The following is a 9,109-nucleotide window of genomic DNA, read 5'->3' as shown; positions in this document are numbered from 1 at the left end:
GTTACGGTGTCAATAACATTGATTTCAACATTTATGGGATTACCTGAGATATAATGTTTGATTCTTTGACCATTCACCACCTTTGGATCTATGCCTTCGGCGTTGTGGATTTTTAGGGCATCGGAACAATAGACCTCCTCGATAATGTAAGGACCTTCCCATTTAGAGAGAAGTTGTCCTGCAAAAAATCTTAAACGAGAGTTGTATAGCAAAACATAATCACCTACATTAAACTCATGTTTTTGTATCCTTTTGTCATGCCATCTTTTCACTTTTTCTTTAAATAGTTTGGCGTTCTCATAGGCCTGGGTTTTCCATTCATCAAGTGAACTAATGTCAAATAGCCTCTTCTCATTGGCAAGTTTGAAATCATAATTGAGCTCTTTAATGGCCCAATATGCCTTTTGTTCTAGTTCGAGAGGTAAGTGACATGCTTTTCCAAAAACCGTTTTATATAGAGACATACCCATATGATTCTTATATGCAGTTCTATAGGCCGATAATGCATCATCAAGTTTCTTGGACCAATTCTTTCTAGATCTATTAACCGTGTTTTGCAAGATCAATTTAATATCTCTATTACTCAATTCTACTTCACCACTAGACTGAGGGTGGTATGGAGATGTAATTCTATTATTAACATCATACTTAGCAAGCATTTTACAAAAAGCACCATGAATAAAATGTGAACCACCATCAGTCATTAAATATCTAGGGACTCCAAACCTCGGGAAAATAACTTCTTTAAGCATCTTAATAAGAGGCGTTATGATCAGCACTACTAGTTGGAATAGCTTCTACCCACTTAGTAACGTAATCAACAACAACTAAAATATGTGTATACCCATTAGAGGAAGGAAAAGGTCCCATATAATCAAAGCCCCAAACATCAAATGGTTTAATAACAAGTGAATAGTTTGTAGGCATTTCTTGACGTCTACTAATATTACCAATTCTTTGACATTCATCACAAGACAAGACAAACTTACGGGCATCTTTGAAGAGAGTAGGCCAATAAAAACCGGATTGCAATACCTTATGTGCAGTTCTATCTCCCGCGTGATGTCCTCCATATGCCTCGGAGTGACACTTGCGTAGGATCTGTTCGTGTTCATGCTCGGGTACACAACGTCACCATCTACGCCTTATTTATAAAGGTGTGGGTCATCCCAGAAGTAATGTCTTAAATCATAGAAAAACTCTTTTGCTGGTATGTGAAACCAGGTGGTATAAATTTAGCAACAATGTAATTAGCATAATCTACATACTATGGAGAAGTACGAGAAGCATTTATGATAGCTAATTGTTCATCAAAAAAGCTATCGTCAATAGGTAGTGGGTCATCAAAAACATTTTCTAACCTAGACAAGTTGTCTGCAACAGGGTTCTCAGCTCCCTTTCTATCAATAATATGCAAATCAAATTCTTGTAGCAAGAGAACCCATCTAATAAGTCTAAGTTTAGCATCTTTGTTTTCCATAAGATATTTAATAACAACATGATCAGTGTGAATAGTTACTTTGGAATCAACAATATAAGGTTTGAACTTATCACAAGCAAATACAACTGCCAAAAATTATTTTTCAGTAGTAGCATAATTTCTTTGGGCACTGTCTAGAGTTTTACTAGCATATTGGATAACATTCAATTTCTTATCAACTCTTTGTCCTAGAACAACACCTACAACATAATCACTAGCATCACACAAAGGGTAAATTACAATCAGGTGGCTGATGACCCACAAGTATAGGGGATCTATCGTAGTCCTTTCGATAAGTAAGAGTGTCGAACCCAACGAGGAGCAGAAGGAAATGATAAGCGGTTTTGAGCAAGGTATTCTCTGCAAGTACTGAAATAAGTGGTAACAAATAGTTTTGTGATAAGATAAATTGTAACGAGCAACAAGTAACAAAAGTAAATAAAGTGGAGCAAGGTGGCCCAATCCTTTTTGTAGCAAAGGACAAGCCTGGACAAACTCTTATAATAGGAAAAGCGCACCCGAGGACACATGGGAATATCGTCAAGCTAGGTTTCATCACGCTCATATGATTCGCGTTCGGTACTTTGATAATTTGATATGTGGGTGGACCGGTGCTTGGGTACTGCCCTTACTTGGACAAGCATCCCACTTATGATTAACCTCTATTGCAAGCGTCCGCAACTACAACAAAAGTATTAAGGTAAACCTAACCATAGCATGAAACATATGGATCCAAATCAGCCCCTTACGAAGCAACACATAAACTAGGGTTTAAGCTTCTGTCACTCTAGCAACCCATCATCTACTTATAACTTCCCAATGCCTTCCTCTAGGCCCAAATAATGGTGAAGTGTTATGTAGTCGACGTTCACATAACACCACTAGAGGTTAGACAACATACATCTTATCAAAATATCGAACGAATACCAAATTCACATGACTACTAATAGCAAGACTTCTCCCTTGTCCTCAGGAACAAACGTAACTACTCACAAAGCACATTCATGTTCATGATCAGAGGGGTAATATTGTGCATAAAGGATCTTCCACCAAATAAACCAACTAGCATCAACTACAAGGAGTAATCAACACTACTAGCAACCTACTAGCACCAATCCCGGACTTGGAGACAAGAATTGGATACAAGAGATGAACTAGGGTTTGGAGATGAGATGGTGCTGGTGAAGATGTTGATGGAGATTGCCCTCTCCCGATGAGAGGAGCGTTGGTGATGACGATGGTGATGATTTCCCCCTCCCGGAGGGAAGTGTCCCCGGCAGAACAGCTCTGCCGGAGCCCTAGATTGGTTCCGCAAAGGTTCCGCCTCGTGGTGGCGGAGTCTCATCCCGAAAGGTTGCTTCTTATTTTTTTATCATCGAAAGACTTCATATAGGAGAAGATGGGCGTCGGAGAGCCACCAGGGGGGCCCATGAGGTAGGGGGCGCGCCCAGGGGGCGCCCCCTACCCTCGTGAGCAGGGTGTGGGCCCCTGGCCTTCATCTTTGGCGACGATTTTTCTTTATTTATTTTAAGACATTCCGTGGAGTTTCAGGACTTTTGGAGTTGTGCAGAATAGTCCTTCAATATTTGCTCCTTTTCCAACCCAGAATTCCAGCTGCCGGCATTCTCCCTCTTCATGTAAATCTTGTAAAATAAGAGAGAATAGTCATATGTATTGTGACATAACATGAAATAACAGCCCATAATGCAATAAATATTGACATAAAAGCATGATGCAAAAATGACGTATCAACTCCCCCAAGCTTAGACCTCACTTGTCCTCAAGCGAAAAGCCGATAACGATAAATATGTACTCATGTTTAGAGGTAGAGGCGTCGGTAAAAATAAAATACGAACATGAAGGCATCATGATAATTTCATAACAGCAACATATATAGATTTTGTCATATGATTACTTATGTTCAAGTGATGATCTTTTCACAAAGCCAAAGTATGAATCAGAAACCTTATTGAGCACCAACAAATTATACCCTTAGTCATTGAAACAATTGCAATTTGTCATAACATCAGAAAGAGTCTATGTCAGAGCTTAAAAGCAAATCCACATACTCAACTATCACTTAGTCCTTCATAATTGCTAACACTCATGCGATACTTGTGGTTACAGAGTTTTAATCGGACACAGAGAAAGATAGGGGCTTATAGTTCTGCCCCACAACTTTTTACCTCAAGGGTAATGTCAACAATAATAATTCATGCTCCCCCACATCCAATTAGATATATATATATCATGTTCTTTCCAACATGCTGAGCTTGCCAAAGGATAAAATAAAAAGGAAAAGGTGAAGATCACCGTGACTCTTGCATAAGGTAGAGGATAATAATAAAAGATAGGCCCTTCGCAAAGGGAAGCAGAGGTTGTCATGCGCGTTTAGGGTTGATGCACAAAATCTTAATGCAAAAGAACGTCACTTTATATTGCCCCTTGCATGTGGACCTTTATTATGCAGTCCGTCGCTTTTATTGCGTCCACAAAAAGTTCATACAAAGTTTATTTTCTCCGCACTAATAAGTCATGCATATTTAGAGAGCAATTTTATTGCTTGCACCGATGACAACTTACATGAAGGATCTTACTCAATCCATAGGTAGATATGGTGGACTCTCATGGAAAAACTGGTTTAAGGGTGTTTAGAAGCACAAGTAGTATTTCTACTTAGTGCTGAGAATTTGGCTAGCATGAGGGGGAAAGGCAAGATCAACACGATAGAGGATCCATGACAACATACTTTATCTCAGATATAAGAAAACATAACTCATTATGTTGTCTTCCTTGTCCAACCTCAACTCTTTAGCATGTCATATTTTAATGATTGCTCCCAATCATAAAAGATGTCAATGATAATATATCTATATGTGAAACCTCTCTTTCCTTATTACTTCCTATTAATTGCAACGATGACCAAAGCTATATTTGCCAACTCCCAACAACTTTAAATCATCATACTTTTTCTTATGTGAAGTCATTACTTTCAATAAGATCAATATGAACTCTTTGATTCTTTTTATTCCTTTTCTTCTAATCACCCAAGATCATGGAAAAATACTCAAGCCCTTGTCTCAACACTAATCTTTATTATATAGCTCACGGACTTGATTACAAAGAAGGATCATAAAGCAAACTCAAAACTAGATCATGCCATGACTTTATTCTACTAAATCAAGATACTACTAATAGGATCGAACTAAGAAAAAACCGGTAAATATAGGAGTTGTGATGGTGATACGATACCAGGGCACCTCCCCCAAGCTTGGCAGTTGCCAAGGGGAGTGCCCATACCCAGATGATTATGTCTCCGGAGGTGATGGAGGTGTTGCATTTTTCTTCTCCAGCTTGCGTCTGAGGCTAAAATTTTCCTCCCTTAGATCCTCATTCTCGAGCTCAAGTTTCATTATCTTTTTGCATAGTGCTGCCTTGCTGTCCTGCGAAAAACAAGGTGGGATAGATTGGACCTTAGGGAGGCTTGACTTCTTGAACTCTACATGCATATCACCAGGTTGAGGTAGGGGATAGTCCTCTTCGTCGGAACTCGTTTCCTCCTTCCTCTTTGGATCATAGTCTTCTTCTTCCTCCGTGGTCCAGCCATAATGCTCCGCATCCCCATATACTTTTGGATTCGCAATATAATCAGCCATGTAGCTCTCTCCATCCAAATCTTGGGAAGACATCTTACTCTAATCTGCAGCAGCAACAGCTCAAAACGAAAACATAGGAGATTTGCGTGATACGAGAGTCAAAACCTTCTGGAGTATATATAATGAATTTTTACCGACCAAAATACGTATCATGCAAGGAAACGGAGTCCAGAGGGCACACGAGGTGCTCACGAGGTAGGGGGGCACGCCCATGGGGGTAGGGCGCGCCCTCCACCCTCTGGAGGCCTCGTGTCCTCCCCGGACTGCTACTTATTTTTCTATTTTTCTAAATATTCCAAAACGGAGAAATATTTCCTTTAAAATTGTTTTGGAGTCGGTTTACTTACCGTACCACATACCTATTCCTTTTCGGAGACTGGAACGTTCTGAAAGTATCCTTTATGTATTCCTCCGGGGTTACGGCTTCAATAATATTAGTTTCAACATTTATAGGTGAGATGTAGTGTTTGATCCTTTGACCGTTTACCACCTTCGGATTTATGCCTGCGAAGTTGTTGATTTTTATGGCACCGGAATGATATACCTCCTCGATAACATATGGACCTTCCCATTTGGAGAGAAGTTTTCCTGCAAAAAATCTTAAACGAGAGTTATATAGCAATACATAATCACCTACATTAAACTCACGCTTTTGTATCCTTTTGTCATGCCATCTTTTAACTTTTTCTTTAAACAACTTGGCATTTTCATAAGCTTGGGTTCTCCATTCATCAAGTGAGCTAATATCAAAAAACCTCTTCTCACCGGCAAGTTTGAAATCATAGTTGAGCTCTTTAACAGCCCAATATGCCTTATGTTCTAGTTCGAGAGGTAAGTGACATGCTTTTCCATAAACCATTTTATACGAAGAAATACCCATAGGATTTTTGTATGCAGTTCTATAGGCCCATAATGCGTCATTCAGTTTCTTGGACCAATTCTTTCTAGACCTATTGACAGTCTTTTGCAAAATTAATTTGAGCTCTCTAGTGCTCAATTCTACCTGACCACTAGACTGCGGGTGATATGGAGATGCAATTCTATGATTAACGTTGTATTTAGCAAGCATCTTACGGAAAGCACCATGAATAAAGTGTGAACCACCATCAGTCATTAAATATCTAGGGACTCCAAACCTCGGAAAAATAACTTCCTTAAGCATTTTAATAGAAGTATTATGATCAGCACTACTAGTTGGAATAGCTTCTACCCACTTAGTAACGTAATCAACAGCAACTAAAGTATGAGTGTATCCATTAGAAGCAGGAAAAGGTCCCATATAATCAAAGCCCCAAACATCAAATGGTTCAATAACAAGTGAATAATTCATAGGCATTTCTTGACGTCTACTAATATTACCAATTCTTTGACATTCGTTGCAAGACAAAACAAACTTACGGGCATCCTTGAAGAGAGTAGGCCAATAAAAACCGGATTGCAATACCTTATGTGCAGTTCTATCTCCAGCGTGGTGTCCTCCATAAGCTTCGGATTGACACTTGCGTAGGATCTGTTCCTGTTCATGCTCAGCTACACAACGTCTAATAACACCATCTACTCCTTCTTTATAAAGATGTGGATCATCCCAAAAGTAATGTCGCAAGTCATAGAAAAACGTTTTTCTTTTGTTGGTATGTGAAACTAGGTGGTATAAATTTAGCAACAATATAATTAGCATAATCAACATACCACGGAGTGCTACGAGAAGTACTTATGACATTTAATTGTTCATCAGGAAAGCTATCATCAATAGGTAGTGGGTCATCAAGAACATTCTCTAACCTAGACAAGTTGTCTGCAACGGGGTTCTCAGCTCCTTTCCAATCAACAATATGCAAATCAAATTCTTGAAGCAAGAGAACCCATCTAATGAGTCTAGGTTTTGCATCTTTCTTTTCCATAAGATATTTAATAGCAGCATGATCTGTGTGAATAGTTACTTTAGAATCAACAATATAGGGTCTGAATTTATCACAAGCAAATACATCTGCTAAAAGTTCCTTTTCGGTAGTAGCATAATTTCTTTGAGCATTGTCTAGAGTCTTACTAGCATAATGGATAACATTCAATTTCTTATCAACTCTTTGCCCTACAACATCACCTACAGCATAATCACTAGCATCACACATAATTTCAAAGGGTAAATTCCAATCAGGTGGCTGAACAACAGGTGCAGAGACTAATGCTTTCTTAAGTATTTCAAATGCTTCTACACAATCATCATCAAAGACAAATGGTACATCTTTTTGTAATAAATTAGTCAGAGGCCGAGAGATTTTTGAGAAGTCCTTAATGAACCTCCTATAAAATCCGGCGTGACCAAGGAAACTTCATATACCTTTGATGTCCTTGGGACATGGCTTCTTTTCAATAGCGTTAACCTTGGCTTTATCAACTTCAATACCTCTTTCAGAAACTTTGTGACCCAAGACAATACCTTCATTAACCATAAAGTGGCACTTTTCCCAATTCAAGACAAGATTAGTTTCTTCGCATCTCTGCAAAACTCGAGCAAGATTGCTCAAGCAATCATCAAAAGAGGAACCATAGACGGAAAAGTCATCCATGAAAACCTCACAAATTTTCTCGCAAAAATCAGAGAATATAGCCATCATGCGTCTTTCAAAGGTAGCTGGTGCATTACATAAACCGAAAGTCATACGTCTATAAGCAAAAGTACCAAAAGGGCATGTAAAAGTAGTCTTTGATTGATCTTTAGCCGACACAGGTATTTGAGAAAAACTAGAATAACCATCTAGAAAGCAATACTGTGTATGTTTGCATAATCTTTCTAGAATTTTATCAATAAAAGGTAAGGGGTAATGGTCTTTCTTGGTAGCCTTATTTAATTTGCGGAAATCAATTACCATCCTATACCCTATGATAATTCTTTGCGGAATCAATTCATCTTTATCATAAGGGACAACAGTAATAGCTCCCTTCTTAGGAACACAATGGACAGGACTTACCCACTCACTATCAGCAATGGGATAAATTATACCTGCCTCTAGAAGCTTGAGTATTTCTTTTCTTACCACTTCTTTCAATTTAGGATTCAAACGTCGTTGAGGATCACAAACTGGTTTGGCATCCGCTTGCAAATATATTTTATGTTGACATAGAGTGGGACTGATGCCCTTAAGATCATCCAGAGTATATCCAATAGCGGCACGGTGCTTTTTCAGAGTTTTCAATAATCTTTCCTCTTCATGCTCTGAAAGGTTAGTGCTAATAATGACAGGATATATTTTCTTTTCATCAAGATAAGCATATTCAAGATAATCAGGCAACGGTTTAAGCTCAAACACGGGATCACCCTTGGGTGGAGGGGGGTCCCCTAGGATTTCAACAGGCAAATTGTATTGCAGAATAGGTTCCTGTTTAAAGAATACTTCATCTATTTCCCTTCTTTCATTCATGAACATATCATTTTCATGGTCTTGTAAATAGTGTTCTAAAGGATCACTAGGAGGTACGGCAATAGAAGCAAGACCAATAATTTCATCCTTACTAGGCAATTCTTCCTCACGGTGTTGTTTACTAAATTTAGAGAAACTAAACTCATGAACCATATCGTCCAAGCCAATAGTAACAACATCCTTTTCGCAGTCTATCTTAGCATTAACAGTATTCAAGAAGGGTCTACCAAATATAATAGGACAAAAGCTATCTTGTGGAGAACCAAGAACAAGAAAATCAGCGGGGTATTTAGTTTTCCCACACAAGACTTCAACATCTCTAACAATTCCTATTGGAGATATAGTATCTCTATTGGCAAGTTTAATTGTGACATCAATTTCTTCTAACTCAGCAGGTGCAATCTCATGCATAATTTCTTTGTAGAAGTCAATGGGTATAACACTAGCACTAGCACCCATATCACATAAGCCATGATAACAATGATCTCCTATCTTAACAGAAATAACAGGCATGCCTACCACAGGTCTATGTTTATCTCTATCACAGGGTTTAG

This window comes from Triticum dicoccoides, chromosome 2B (assembly GCF_002162155.2).
Source record: "Triticum dicoccoides isolate Atlit2015 ecotype Zavitan chromosome 2B, WEW_v2.0, whole genome shotgun sequence".
In the NCBI taxonomy this organism is placed as follows: domain Eukaryota; kingdom Viridiplantae; phylum Streptophyta; class Magnoliopsida; order Poales; family Poaceae; genus Triticum; species Triticum dicoccoides.
Note: the sequence above shows the minus strand (reverse complement) of the source record.